Source organism: Trichechus manatus, unplaced genomic scaffold (assembly GCF_000243295.1).
Source record: "Trichechus manatus latirostris isolate Lorelei unplaced genomic scaffold, TriManLat1.0 scaffold00070, whole genome shotgun sequence".
NCBI lineage: Eukaryota > Metazoa > Chordata > Mammalia > Sirenia > Trichechidae > Trichechus > Trichechus manatus.
This window is the reverse complement of record NW_004444006.1, coordinates 3,603,172-3,618,599: the sequence shown is the minus strand read 5'-3', so window position 1 is coordinate 3,618,599 and position 15,428 is coordinate 3,603,172. Positions and strand designations below refer to the sequence as shown.

Below are 15,428 nucleotides of genomic sequence, written 5' to 3'. Positions count from 1 at the left end.
TTGACTGCTGCTTCCATGAGTGTTGATTATAGATCCAAGTAAAATGAAATCCTTTACAACTTCAATATTTTCTCTGTTTTTCATGATGTTCCTTATTGGTCCAGTTGTGAGGATTTTTGTTTTCTTTATGTTGATGCGTAATCCATACTGAGGGCTGTAGTCTTTGATCTTTGTCAGTAAGTGCTTCAGGTCCTCTTCACTTTCAGCGAGCTAGGTTGTGTCATCTGCATGATGCAGGTTGTTAATGAGTCTTCCTTCAATCCTGATGCTGCGTTCTTCGTATAGTCCAGCTTCTTGGAATATTTGCTCAGCATGCAGATTGAATAGGTATGGTGAAAGGATACAACCTTGACACAATCTTTTCCTGACTTTAAACCACACAGTATCCCTTTGTTCTGTTTGAATAACTTCCTTTTGATCTATGTACAAGTTCCTCATTCTTCACAGCGTTATCCATAATTTATTATGATCCGCACAATCGAATGCCTTTGCATAGTCAATAAAACACAGGTAAACTTCTTTCTGGTATTCTCTGCTTTCAGCCAGGATCCATCTGACATCAGCAGTGATATCCCTTGTTCCACGTCCTCTTCTGAATCTGGCTGAAATTTCTGGCAGTTGCCTGTCAATATACTGCTGTAGCTGCTTTTGAATGATCTTCAGCAAAATTTTACTTTCGTGTGATATTAATGATTTTGTTCCATCATTTCTGCATACTGTCGATCACCTTTCTTTGGAATAGGCATAAATATGGATATCTTCCAGTCAATTGACCAGGTAGCTGTCTTCCAAATTTCTTGACATAGATGAATGAACACTTCTAATGCTGCATTCGTTTGTTGAAACATCTCAATCCGTATTCCGTCAATTCCTGGAGCCTTGTTTATTGCCAATGCCTTCAGTGCGGCTTGAACTTCTTCCTTCCATACCATCGGTTCCTGATCATATGGTACCTCCTGAAATGGTTGAATGTCGACCAATTCTTTTGGAATAGTGACATCTTCTTTTGATGCTTCCTATGTTGTTAATATTATTTTTCCCATAGAGTCCTTCAATATTGCAACTCGAGACTTGGATATTTTCTTCACTTCTTTCAGCTTGAGAAAGGCCGAACATGTTCTTTCCTTTTGGTTTTCTATCTCCAGGTCTTTGCACATGTCATTATAATACTTTGTCTTCTCGAGCTGCCCTTTGAAATCTTCTGTTCAGCTCTTTTACTTTATCATTTCTTCCACTTGCTTTAGCTACTTGATATTCAAGAGCAAGTTTCAGAGTCTTTTCTGACATCCATTTTGGTCTTTTCATTCTTTCCTGTCATTTTAATGACCTCTTGCTTTCTTCATGTATGATGTCCTTGATGTCATTTCACAATTCCTCTGGTCTTTGGTCATTAATGTTCAATGGATCAAATCTATTCTTGAGATAGTCTCTAAATTCAGGTGTGATATGCTCAAGGTCGTATTTGGCTCTCATGGACTTGTTCTACTTTTCTTCAGTTTCCACTTGAACTTGCGTATAAGCAATTTGATGTTGCGTTCCACAGTCGACCTCGGCCTTATTCTGACTAATGATATTGAGCTTTTCTATCGTCTCTTTCCACAGATGTAGTCAGTGTGATTCCTGTGTATTCCATCTGGTGAGGTGCACGTGTATAGTTGCCGTTTGTGTTGGTGAAAAAAGGTATTTGCAAGGAAGAAGTCATTGGTCTTGCAAAAATTTTATCATGTGATCTCTGGCATCGTTTCTGTCACAGAGGCCATATTTTCCAACTGCCAGTCCTTCTTCTTTGTCTCCAACTTTTGCATTCCAATCACCAGTAATTATCACTGCATCCTGATTGCATGTTTGATCAATTTCAGAAGCTTCCTAGACACATCCAAACACCTTGAGGGATGGTGTTACTGGGTCTGAGAGCTGGAGAATGTGATCTCAGGGAACATCTAGGTCAATTGGCATAACATGGTTCATAAAGACAATGTTGTACATTCTACTTTGGTAAGTAGAGTCTGGGATCTTAAAAGCTTGGAAGCATCCATCTAAAGTACATTTATTGGTCCCATTACGTTTGGAGCAAAGGAGAATGAAGAAAACCATAGATGTAAGAAAAATATCAGTCCAAACGAGTAATGGGCCATATGAACCACATCCTCCATCAGCCTTAGTCCAGAAGAACTTGATGATGCCCGGCTACCACCACCAATCGCTGTGATAGGGATCACAATAGAGTGTTCCGGATAGAGCAGGAGAAAAATGTAGAACAAAATTCAAATTGAGAAAAAAAGACCAATGTTACTGGTCTGACAGAGACTTGATGGACCCCCGAAACTATTGACATAACTGAACTTGGAACTGAAATCATTCCCAAAGTCCACCTTTCAGCCAAATAATAGACAGAGCTATGAAGCAAACAATAACACACAGGAGGAACAAGCTTGTTAGTTCAGTCAAGTACAGGAAACTTAATGGGCAACATCTGCCCAAAAGCAAAGATGGATGAGAAGGCAGGAAGGGATAGGAAACCTGGACGAATGGACACGGGGAACCTGGGGTGTAAAGGGAAAAGGGGAGAGTGCTGACACATTATGGGGATTGCAACCAATGTCACAAAACATTTTGTGTATAAGTTTTTGAATGAGAAGCTAATTTTTGCTATATAAACTTTCACGTAAAACACACCCACACACAAAGTTAAATCAAATGATGTAGCAAAGACATGATTTTGAGGACTAAGGTGTGCCTGAACCAAGCCGTAGTGTTGTTAGTCATCTCATGTACACGTGAAGCTGGACAATGAATAAGGAAGACCAAAAGAATTGACACCTATGAATTATGGTGTTGGTGAAGAATATTGAATATACCGTAGACTGTCAAAAGAACGAACAAATCTGTCTTGGAAGAAGTACAGGCAGAATGTTCCTTAGAAGCAAGGATGGCTAGAATACGTTTCACATACTTTGGACATGTTATTAGGAAGGATCAGTCCCTGGAGAAGGACATCATGCTTGGTAAAGTACAGCCTCGGCGAAAAAGAGGAAGACCCTGAATGAGATGGATTGACAGTGGCTGCAATAATGTGCTCAAGCATAACAATTGTGAGGCGGGACCAGTATCGGGCAGTGTTTCGTTGTGTTGTACATAGAGTCACTGTGGGTCAGAACCAACTTGACGGCATCTAATAACAATAACAACATTAATAGAGGTTCGTCTTCTTGGTTACCTCTCTCTTCAGCTCATTAGTTCTCAGAACTGTGCCTTTCCTTCAGTGCTCAGAGGATTCCACTCCTGTTTTATTTCGTCCGGGATGCCTCCAGATATAACAGTATGTGTGTTTCAAGGCCATGCAGTTTACACCTCTGTTGATAGTAGTCTTTATGGTTCTATTAAAAAGTATATTTGTTTATTTACTATTTAAATATAACATTAAAAAATATTTTTACCCATAAACCAGTTGCTGTCTAGTTGATTCCAACTTATTGCCCCCATGTATGTCAGAGAACAACTGTGCTCTATAGGGTTTTCTTTTTTCTTATTGTACTTTAGATGAAGGTTTACAGAACAAATAGTTTCTTATTAAACAGTTAGTACACATATTGTTTTATGACAACGGTTAACAAGCCCACGAGATGTCAACACTGTCCTTTCTCAACCTTGAGTTCCCTATTACCAGCTTTCCTGTCCCCTCCTTCCTTTTAGTCCTTGTCCCTGGGCTGTTGTGCCCCGTTGGTCTGCTTTTGTTTTATGGGGGTGTCTAATCTTTGGCTGATGGGTGAATCTCGGGAGTTACTTCATTACTGAGCTAAAAGGGTGTCCAGGGGCCATACTCTCGGGGTTTCTCCAGCCTCTATCAGGCCAGTAAGTCTGATCTTTTTTTGTGAGTTAAATCCATACGGTATTCGATGACTGATATTTTGAATGTAGATCACCAAGGTTTTTACCCATAAGCAGAGCTTTTTTATTTTTCTATGTTCCTGTCCAGTTTTATTAATATGTGTTTTATGTACTTGTTTTTGTATGCATGTTTCCAGTATAAATATAATGTAACAACATAAAAATACCTGGACAATAAGAAGAGGAAAACAAATCACTTCAGAATGCCATCATCTAGTTCAATCACTATAAATATTATGGCTTATTTCCTTCACAGTGTTGAGGCTTTTCTTTAACTTCATGTTTTTAAATAACTTCACATTTATAGACTAGTTGCAAAAATAGTACAAAGAATTCCTGTATATACTTCATACTCTTCACCTAGGTTTTTCAAATGTTAGTATTTCCCTCATTTACTTAATTATTCTCTGTGTGCCTGTGTGTGTAATTTCTTTTTCTGAAACTTTTAAGAGTAATTTACAGACATGATGTCCTTTTAACTCTAGATATTTCAGTGCATTTTTCCTAGAATCAATGACATTTTCTCTCATAAACATAGTATAATGATCAAAATCAGGAAATAAACATTGATACAATACTAGTATCTAATTTACAGAGTTTATTCAAAGCTTGCCAACTTAGAGGGTTATTTTTGGGAAATTGAGCTCGTGTTTTAAATCCATCTCCGCTGAGATTTTTCGTGATTTTATTTACCTCCTTTTTTTGGACATTTAGATTGTTTTCATTTTTGGTTTTGCTATTATAAGTGATGCTATGAGTATTTTTATATAAATTGTTATTCTTATTTAAAATTATTTCCTTAGGATATAAATTCTCACTTAGGGTTATTAGGTCAAAGGATATGGACATTTTGGAGACTTTTTCCAAGCTAAACTCCAATCTCTAGGGATGGAGTTTGTAGCATGGTAGAAAGCAGGAGGATTGGAATGAGATGAAACTCATTTAGAGCATTGGCTGTACCACTTACCAACTGTGTGACCTATGGCAAGTGTCTTCCCCTTTTGGACCCCTAGTTTCTTTATCTGTAAGATGGATATAAAATTTGTACTTCACAGAGTTATTTGAAGTTTAAATGAGAAAATCTATACAATGTGTTTAGCACATTGTTATAATAGGAAGTATTATTATTATTTTTCTCTTAATGGAGGGGGCCCTGGTGGCGTAGTGGTTGAGAGCTTGGCTGCTAACCAAAAGATTGGCAGTTTGAATCCACCAGCTGCTGCTTGGAAACCCTATGAGGCAGTTCTGCGCTGTCCTATAGGGTCATTATGAGTTGGAATCGACTTGATGGCAACGGTTTTCCCCTTAATGGATTATCAGTTCTAGTAGGGCAGCAACAGTGTTTGTCTTGATCCTTATCATATCTCTGGCTTCTAAAACAGTACTTGATGCAAGGTAAATACTGAATAAATATTCATTGAACAAATGAATGCTATACCAGTTGCCATCATTTCAGCTCTGACTTATGGTGACCCTGTGCATGCCAAAGAAGAAGTATGCTCTGTAGGGTTTTCAGTGTCTGATTTCTGGAGGTAGATCGCTAGGCCTTTCTTCAGAGATGCTTCTGGGTGGACTTGAACCTCCAACCTTTCTGATAGCAGCTGAGCATATTAACTGTTTGCACCATCCAGGGACTCCTATGAGTGTCATAGGATATGGTAATTTATAGTATCAGCACTAGTTTTCGAGTATATGTGTTTTCTTTCAGCCTTATAAGCATAAAATTTCATCTTTAAAAACAAAAATCCTCTCTGCTATTTTAGTATTCTCTTCTCTAATTAACATTCTATGTGTTTGTTTATTATTTCTTACATGAATTGTGCACATACTTTTCTTGGTGCCTCTTTTAAATGTGCAGCTGAGACAACAGCCCTTGGTTGATCAGTGGAAGTGGTTAGATTTTCATAGAAGTTCTGTTTTTTCCATTCTTAGAATAATGTTTAAACAGTGCAGTATCAAATAATTTAGAATACAAATTTTACCTTTCCATAAATGGAGTAGGTTGGGCCACACCTTCAGGTAGTCTTTATACTCCTAAACCAGTACCAGGCCTTACTAAATTGATGGGCTAGCTATAATACTGGTGTTCATGCATTTATGTGCATTAGCCCAGGGATTTGTCAATTTGAAGACTGATTCATTAGGTCTGGTGACTACACTTTGAGTAAGCAGGAGGTAAACCAGTTGTCATCGAGTCAATTACAACTCATGGCGACCCATGTATATCAGAGTAGAACTGTGGTCCATAGGGTTTTAATGGATGATTTTTCAGTACTGAATTATCAGGTCTTTCTTCCAAGGTGCCTCTGGGTGGACGTGAACCTCTAAACTTTTGGTTAGCAGCAGAACGCTTTACTGATTGAGCCACCCAGGGACTCCCATAAACAGATTACACAGTAGGTAAAGAATAAACTTTACAACCTCTTACTAAGAGCAGACTAATAATGCAAGAAAATTTTCTCATTTTAGCAGAGAGAAAACCAAGTTCTCGTTCTGCAGCAATATAATATTTTATTCTAAACCTTTTTTTTTTAAAAATCTCATAAATAAACCTGTCTTAGTTGGGTTCTCTAGAGGAGCAAAACCAACGAGATACATTCATATATACACACATGCATACATACACAGAGAGAGATATTTACTTCAGGGAAAAGGCTCACGCAATTGTGGAGGCTGGAAAGTCCCAAATCTGTAGGTCAGGCAGCAGGCTGGAGACCTCTGCTGGCTCATGTAATGGCAGTAGCTGACAAATCCAAAATCTGCAAGTCAGGTGGCAGACTGGAGACTTCTGCAGGCTTATGTCCCAAGATCCAGAGGTCAGGCTATGAGAAGATTGCAGGGCCAATAGAGACAGTGAGCTTTGCCAGAACATGCATTTATATTCTCTATGCAGACCACACCCCCAAGGAAACTCCCGTTTCAGCTAATTTGTTGATCACCTCAGATCACATCATGGAAAGTGATTACATTATATTACATTATGAAACAGCAACCAAACCACTGTGCCAAACCACTGAGAATCATAGCATAGCCCAGTGGAAACATAAAATTAACTATCACGGTCTACCCCTTGTCAATTTGACACCTATACACATCTCCTTAAACCATACATGATTTCTAAATAAAAGACAATTATAAAGTCATATTTTTTCCTAACATGATACAAGTAATGTGTACAATTGAATATTCACTAACCCCTTTTACATCTTACATTTTATAATAATAAATGGGATAAGGAAGGAGCCTGGTGGTGCAAATGGTTAATCACTTGGCTGCTAACCGGAAGGTTAGTAGTTTGACCCCATCCAGGGGCTCCAAAGGAGAAAGACCTGACAATCTGCTTTTGTTAAGTTTATGGCCAAGAAAACCCTGTGGGACAGTTATCCTCTGTCACATGGGGTCACTATGAGTCAAATTCGACTTGATGGCACCTAACAGAACAACGACAACAAAAACAATGGGATAAAGGAGTGAAGAAAACAAAGATATTTGATACACACACACACACACACAATCATATAACAAAACAAGGAAGAAATACTGATAACAATTATAGTCCTCATTTCTGCAACTTATCATGTGGTCATAGCTGGTATTTATAACTGCCTTCTCCCACTACCTATTCCATATTCCATTTGCCCTCAGTAAGCACTTCAGCTCGTTATGGTATTTGCCTGATTGGGTGGCTGAAACCCAAACCTTTATTCCTGAAGGGTCTGGGCCGTAAGTAGTCTGAATTAAGTTGTAGTTTTCCGTTGACTTTAATCACAGGGCATATAAGTACTAAGAGATGCTGTAATTGTTAAAGTTGTGTGTCAACTTGACTGGACCATGATTCTCAGTGGTTTGGGAGTTATGATGTAGTTTGACAGTCATATGATGATGTGATCACTCCGATGATGAGATCTGATATAATGTGATCCTCCATGATGGGATCTGCTGTGAATAGCCAGTCAGTTGAAAGGGGGTTTCCTTGGGGGTGTGGCCTGCATCAAATATAAGTGGACATTCTGGCAAGTCTCGCAGGCTTTTGCTCGCTCTGGATCCTGCAGCTGGCTCCTGTTCATCTGATCTCTGGTTCTTGGAATTTGAGCTAGCAGCTTACCTGTAGTCTTGCCTGCTGATCTTGGGATTCATCAGTCTTCACAGCCTGTGAGCAAGAGCCCTGCTCTCTGACCTGCTGATCATGGGTTCGCCAGCCCCTGCAGCTATGTGAATCAGGAGAAGCCTCTATCCTGACCCACGGACTTGGGACATTCCAGCCTCTACAACTGCGTGAGTCATTTCCTTGATATAAATCTCTCTCTTTGTATATTTATACACTTTACTGGTTTTGCTTCTCTAGAGAACCCAAAGACTTCAGTATGGATTACACCTCAACCTAAAGAAAATAAAAATCCTCACAACTGGACAAATAAGCACCATCATGATAAACAGAAAACATATTGTCAAGGATTTCAGTTTACTTGGATCCATACATGAAAAATTTCTTTTATAAGGATCAGCACAGAGCTGGTTTATATGAGGCAGAGGTTAAAGATGTCCCAAATGTCCAACTTTTCCAAGATGATGTACGTCTCCATCATCTCTAACATCAACTTCTCCCTCACCGCTCAGTACTCTCCCTCCCGTCTTTGGGTTCCTAATTTGCTGCAACGTCTCACTGAACTCATGAACCATATAAAGGAAATGGCTCACATGGTTGTGGAGGCAGGCAAATCCCAAGTTCGTGGGTCAGGCATAGGCTTCTCCTGACCCACGTGGTTGCAGGTGCTGACGAACCCAAACAGGCAGTTCAGACCACAGGCTGCTGGCTCACAAGGCTGTGGAAGCTGGTGAATCAGGTCACATGATTGGCTGCCAACCCAAGGGGCTGTGGAGGCCGGCGAATCCCAGAAGCGGCAGGTCAGATAGCAAGCCTCTGGGGATGTCAATTAATTATGAACCTGGACCCCGGAACCGGATACAGAGAGAGAGAGAGCCTCGCTAGGACACACACGTGTATCTGAGGTGCAGGGCACACACACCCCAAGGAAAGGTATAATGTTAGTAAGGGTGGGGCTTGAGTCATGCCTTTCTGCAAGGCTTTGACCCAAGACACACCTTACACTAGTCCTGCCTCATAAACGTGTACACGTCAGGAACCACAACACATAAAAAAAATTGAGGACAACCACACAATAATGGGTATCATGGCCTAGCCAAGTTGATACGTAACCACAGCCATCACAGGTATACCTTATTTGCACAGTCCCACTCAATCATTTTGTGTGAGTCACAAAGACCATGGCTACAAGGGCCGTATTAAGTAATCCACTGCAACACAATCTACAATCAATACCCATGGAAGCAGTAGTCAAGAAATCAAATGATGTATTTCATTAGACGAATCTGCTGCAAAAGACCTCTTTAAAGTATTAAAAAGCAAAGATGTCACTTTGAGGACTAAGGTGTGCTTGACCTAAGCCATGGGATTTTCAGTCACCTCATATACATATGAAAGCTGGACAGTGAGTAAGGAAGATCAAAGAAGAATTGATGCCTTTGAATTACGGTGATGACAAAGAATATTGAACATACCATGGACTGCCAGAAGAGTGAACGAATCTGTCTTGCAAGAAGTGCAGCCAGAATGCTCCTTATAAGTGAGAATGGTGAGATTTCGTTTCACATACTTTTGACATGTTATCAGGAGTACCAGACCCTAGAGATGGAAATCATGCTTGGTAAAGTAGAGGGTCAGTGAAAAAGAGGAAGACCCTGGATGAGATGGATTGACACAGTGGCTGCAACAATGGGCTCAAACATATCACTGATTGTGAGGATGGTGCCAGATGGGCAGTGTTGTCATTCTCTTGTGCATAGTGTTCTCTTGTGCACAGGGTTGCTATGAGTCAGAACCAACTGGATGGCACCCAAATACAACTACAACTATATACACATATATATGTATATACATATATACAATTATATATGTATACATATATGTATGTATGTGTATATATATACATATATATGTATGTATGTGTGTGTGTATATATATATATATATATAGAGAGAGATTGATTTACTTCATGGAAGTGGCTCCAATATTGGTAATTTGTAATTATTTTTGTAGAAATGTTTATTCATATCCTTTTCCCTTTTTTTATTTGTGCTGTTCGTTTTTTTTTGTGATCAAATTTAGTTTTTGTTTAAATTTCATTTACTTTGTTTTACTGTAATTTACACGAGAGACTGCCAAGTAAACTATGTATTTTACATTCACCACACATTACCTCAAATCCCCACAGCTGTTAGAAAAACAGTAAAATCTACGCCCTGGGCTCTCATTTCCACGTGCGCCCGAGCTCCCGATGATGCTGTAGATGCCAGTGAGATTTAAGTTCATTAAAAGGGGAGGATTAGACTCTCTATTTCACAAAATTAGCAATAATCCTCCCCACACCAAACACTTTGCAGACAATGATTATGCTTTGACAAGACCTATCTTACAACAGTGCCCAGAGAGTAAACACCAGTCTTTACCCTGAGTACACAGAGGACACATGAAACGTGGGGTTTGCTGCCAAGGATAACAGGCATTGCAGTGCAGCAGTGATCCTAAACATCCCTGTCCAAGTCACTGCCATCACTTCAGTGGGGACATGGGACACGTGGGAAAATGAGGAGCAGGGAGGCGTGGGCTGTCAGTGAATCAGCTTACTAATGCAATTTGACTAAGGGGCTGACGTGTCTTAGGAGGTACAAGAGGTTAAAGAAGACAGTTGGTGACCTGAAGGCTTCAACAGTATCATCCTACTCACGCTTCCAGGACTGACAGGAGGAAAACTGGATCTGGACAGAGAAAGCTGATAAAAATCTTCCCTAGCTATTGTTCCTTTCTTAAAAATAAAAGGAGAAGGCGGCGGTGGCTTCTAACCAGTATTTTCATAATGTTTGTCCAAGATACGTTCCAATGGACATCCTACTCGAGAGTACATCCGTCAGGGCGGAGGCGCACCGGCCCCTCGGCAAGGCCTCTGACCCGTGCAGGCAAGCCTCATGCTGCATCTTAAATTCTTCCTATCTCAAAGTCAGCATTTCCACTGAAGGTATATTTTCAACATGAAAAGAGTGAAATGTCATCACTGTATCCTATCGTGTAAGCTGTGAGGAATCGAGACCATTTGCATAGTTTCCAAACTATATTTCAGAAGACAGTCATTTCAGAAACAAGACTCCAGAGAGGTGCTATATGTCCAATTTTTCTACACAGCCTACAATGCTATTAAGATTAATTTCTTAATTTCCTTGTCTAACAGGTGCCTGAAAATTGTATAGTGTTTATTGTAAATCACAAACCATCATCTCCATTTTTGCTTGGTTTGATGTAGAAAAATACTTGAAATTTAAAATACAAAAAGCCAATAAAAACTGGAGTTTTTTTTTTTTTTTTTAAAGGATTTTTCCTTCAGGGCAAAGAAGTAAAAATTAGCATGTAAATTTACTTCTTCCTATTAGATATTGTCAAATTTGGCTGCAAGATAATGACCATCCAGAAATAAATAGTTATAAATACATTTAGAGTTTATGTTCCAGATTCACTGGGTTACCAAAAAATTTAGAATATATTTTTCTGTGGGAGTCCGTTTGCTGACGGGCCTAAAATAGCAGTTTATAAGAGACTGATTCAAAAGAAGAGAGAAGTAATAAAAGGCTATATATATATATATATATATATATATACACATATGTAGGTCCACAACTTGACATTTATGAAACATACCAGCTAGTATTACACTGCAGTCAATTTGTCCGTTAATGGTATTACTCTGATAATTATTAAAATCTGTTCCAGATATATATATTGAAAATATTTTCTTTTGCATTCTTGCTGAAGATAGGTATAGTACTTTGGGGAAATTGTACTAATCCCTTCAGAATGTTTGTACATATATATACACGAGTGTGTGTATCTTAATCTGTAGCTCTACATGCATTTTATATACAGCTACAGATATACACACACATACATATATACACATGTGGTTGAGAAACTGTTCATGTGTACATAATCACAAGTACGCGTCTGGGAAATGACAACGCTGCAAGATACTGGTCAGATTCTTCCCTCATCACTGGCTGCACTTTTTCCCCCCACTTGACCTTGGTTACGTAAAACAGTTTGATATTGTCTTTGACCCTACAGGGGACTCATCTAGACATCAGCAGCCAACGTGCCTCGAACCAAACCCTTCGTACGCATTGTTTCTAATTCTTTCTGAATTTCATCTTCCATTCTCCTATTGTCTTCCATTGTCAGATCAATCCACTTGTCAATCCAACAAAAAAGCTGGCGATGAAGGTTTGTAAGTGTCCTTTTTTCTTGCTTCTGAATGAAGTTTTCTACTTTGCTCTGCAGTCCCCACCACTTGCATTTGATAGTCACCAGCTTATAAGCACACATCTGAGGACCGTCTGGGTTGTTTGCCAGCTCCTTCTTCTAGTTGGGTCCCAAAGGGCCTCTCTTGGTCTTGACCGACTGGAATAATGCTGTGTCTTCATCAGCTTTGTAGTCTGCTGGTTCAACTTGACTTCGATCTGCAATATCTATGTGAACAATGTCAACAGTTTTCCATGTGTTAGGATCTAAACCATGTACATTTGCTAATGTTCCCAAGTCTGGTTTGTGCTACATTCCAATTTTAATGAAGAAATCATCTTTCATATATTCATTCGTTACAATTGTTCTACAGTAGGGATATGCCTTCCAGGCTTTTTCGTGAAACGCCAAGGAGCCCTCAGGAGCAATCATCCTCACAAATGCTGGAACTTTACTCTTTAGGTGATAAATTTTGTGTATACTGCCCTTTTTCTCCATCTTTCTCATAAGGTTCACTCTTTAAGACTTCAATTCCTTCTCCAACACCAGTTTCATTCTCATTAGCTTCTGCAACAGAATAAAGCTGCTCAACCTGATAAGCCTGAACAGAACATGGCAAAACCACATGGAATTCCTTAATCAGCACCATCTTGCCCTCACAGCTGCCGCCACAGCTACCGCCTGTTTGTGCTGTTCGTGTCTGTTTTTGAGTTGTAGGAATTCTTTATATATTATGGATATTAATCATTATCAGATATATGGTTACCAAATATTTTCTCCCATTAAGTAAGTTGTCTTTTCATTTCATTAATAAGTTCTTTGATGCACAAAAATTTTTCATTTTGATAAAGTCCAATTTTTCTTTCTCTTTTTTGTTGTTTTTGCTGTTTGTGTCTTCCCTAAAAATCTACTGTGAAAACAAGGTCTTAATGTTTTATGAATGTCTTTTCTTCTAAGCATTTTTGCTTTTATATTTAGGTCATCAATCATTTTTAGTTAATTTTCATATATGATGTGAAGTATGGGTCCAGCTTTCTTTTGTATGTGGAAACCCATTTTTCTTTGCATCATTTATTGAAGAGACTGTTGTTTTTTCACTGAGTGTACTTGGCATCCTTGTCAAAAATCAGTTATCCATAGATGTATGGGCATATTTCTGAACCATCAGTTCTATTCTATTGATCTATATGTCTTCTATTCCATTGATCTATATGTCTGTCTTTATATCAGCACCACACTGTTTTTATTCGTGTATCTTTATAGTATATTTTGAAATTAGGAAGTACGAGTCCTACTTTGTTCTTTGTTTTTTAATATTGTTTTGACTATTTGGAGCCCCTTGCAACTTCTTATGAAATTGAGAAATTTCGTGATTGACTTTTCCATTTCTGCCAAAAAGGCTTTTGGAGCGTTGATGGGATCATGTTGAATCTGTAGATAGGTTTGGATAATATTGACATCTTCCAATCCATGGACATGGGATGTATTTCCATTTATTTAAGTTGTCTTTAATTTCCTTCAGCAGTGGTTTATAATTTTCAGCATATAAATGTTTCTCCTACCTATTAAAATTTATTCCTAGGTATTTTATTCTTTTAGATGCTACTGTAAATGGAATTTAAAAAATTTCCATTTCAGATTGTTTCTTGATGGTGTATAGAAACACAGCTGACTTTTGTGTGTTGTACTTGTACCCTGAGACTTTGCTGAATTCATTTATTAGCTCTAGTAGCTTTCTTTTGTATTCTTTAGGATTTTCTATATATAGGATCTTGTTATCTGCAAATAGAAATAGTTTTATTTGTTCATTTTGGTTTTGCATGCCCTTCATTTCTTTTTGTTGTTTAGTTGCTCCGCCTAGTGTCCAGTGAAATGTTGAATGCCAGTGGTATTCAGGATGAAAGTGGGCATCCTTATTTCATTCCTGACCTTAGGAGTCTCAGTCTTTCACCATTGAATACATTTGCTGTGTGTTTTTCCGAAATGCCCTTAATCATGTTGATGAATTCATTTTCTTTTCTTAGTTTGCTCAGTGTCTTTGTAATGAATAGGTGTTGAATTTTGTCAAATGCTTTTCTGCATCAATTGAGTTGATGATGTGTTTTTTACTTTGTTCTAGTAATATGGTGTATTACATTGATTGATTTTCTTATGTTGAATCACCCTTGCATTCCTGGGATATATTTCATTTGGACTTAGTGTATAATACTTTTTATATGCTTTTGGATTCCGTTTACTAGTATTTCACTGAGGATTTTACATCTGTATTTATAAAGGTTATTGATCTGTAGTTTTCTTTTTTCTTGTGTCTTTACCTAGTTTTGGTATCAGAGTAACACGGTCCTCATAGAATGATTTAGGAAGTACTCCCTCCTGTTCTGTTTTTTGGAAGAATTTAAAAATGATTCATTTCAATTCTTCTTTAAATGTTTGGTAAAATGACCCAGTGCAGCCATCTGATCCAGGATTTTCTTGGCTGGGTGTTTTTTTTTTTTTTTTTTTGATTACTGCCAGTAATGTCAGGGTGAGATGGTATCTCATTATAGTTTTGATTTGCATTTCTCTAATGGCTAATGGTTGTGAGCATTTCCTCATGTGTCTGTTAGCCACCTGAATGTCTTCTTTGGTGCAGGGTTTGTTCATAGCCTTTGCCCAAGTTTTTAATTGAATTATTTGTTTTTTTTTGTTGTTGTTGCGATGTTGAAGTTTTCTATAAATTTTAGAGATTAGACCTTTTTCGGATATGTTAAAGCCAAAATTTTTTCCCCAGTCTGTAGGTTCTCTTTTTACTCTTTTGTAGAAGTCTTTTGTCGAATGTAAGTGTTTAATTTTTAGGAGGTCCCATTTATCTAGTTCATCTTCTTCTGTGTGTGCGTTTTTAGTTATGTTTGGTATTCTATTTATGCCACATATTAAGGACCATAGCATTATCCCTACTTTTTCCTCCATGATCTTTATAGTTTTAGGTTTTATATTTAGGTCTTTGATCCATTTTGAATTAGTTTTTGTGCATAGTATGAGGTATGGGTCCTGTTTCATTTTTCTACAGATAGATATCCAATTTTGCCAGCACCGTTTGTTGAAGAGACTGTCTCTTCCCCATTCAATAGACTTTGGTCCTTTGTTGAAGATCAACTGTCCATAGGTGGATAGATTTACATCTGGGTTCTCAATT

At 38.3% G+C, this 15,428-nt stretch overlaps 1 protein-coding gene and 1 pseudogene across 1 annotated transcript in view; one reads left to right on the top strand and one right to left on the bottom strand.

Annotated features, from left to right (window-relative positions):
• Positions 1-15,428, top strand: part of OPHN1 (oligophrenin 1) — a 628,143-nt gene that overhangs the window by 112,758 nt on the left and 499,957 nt on the right. The gene's annotated exons all lie outside the window — the stretch shown is intronic.
• On the bottom strand, positions 12,081-12,910 carry LOC101351949 (phosphatidylinositol transfer protein beta isoform pseudogene; annotated as a pseudogene).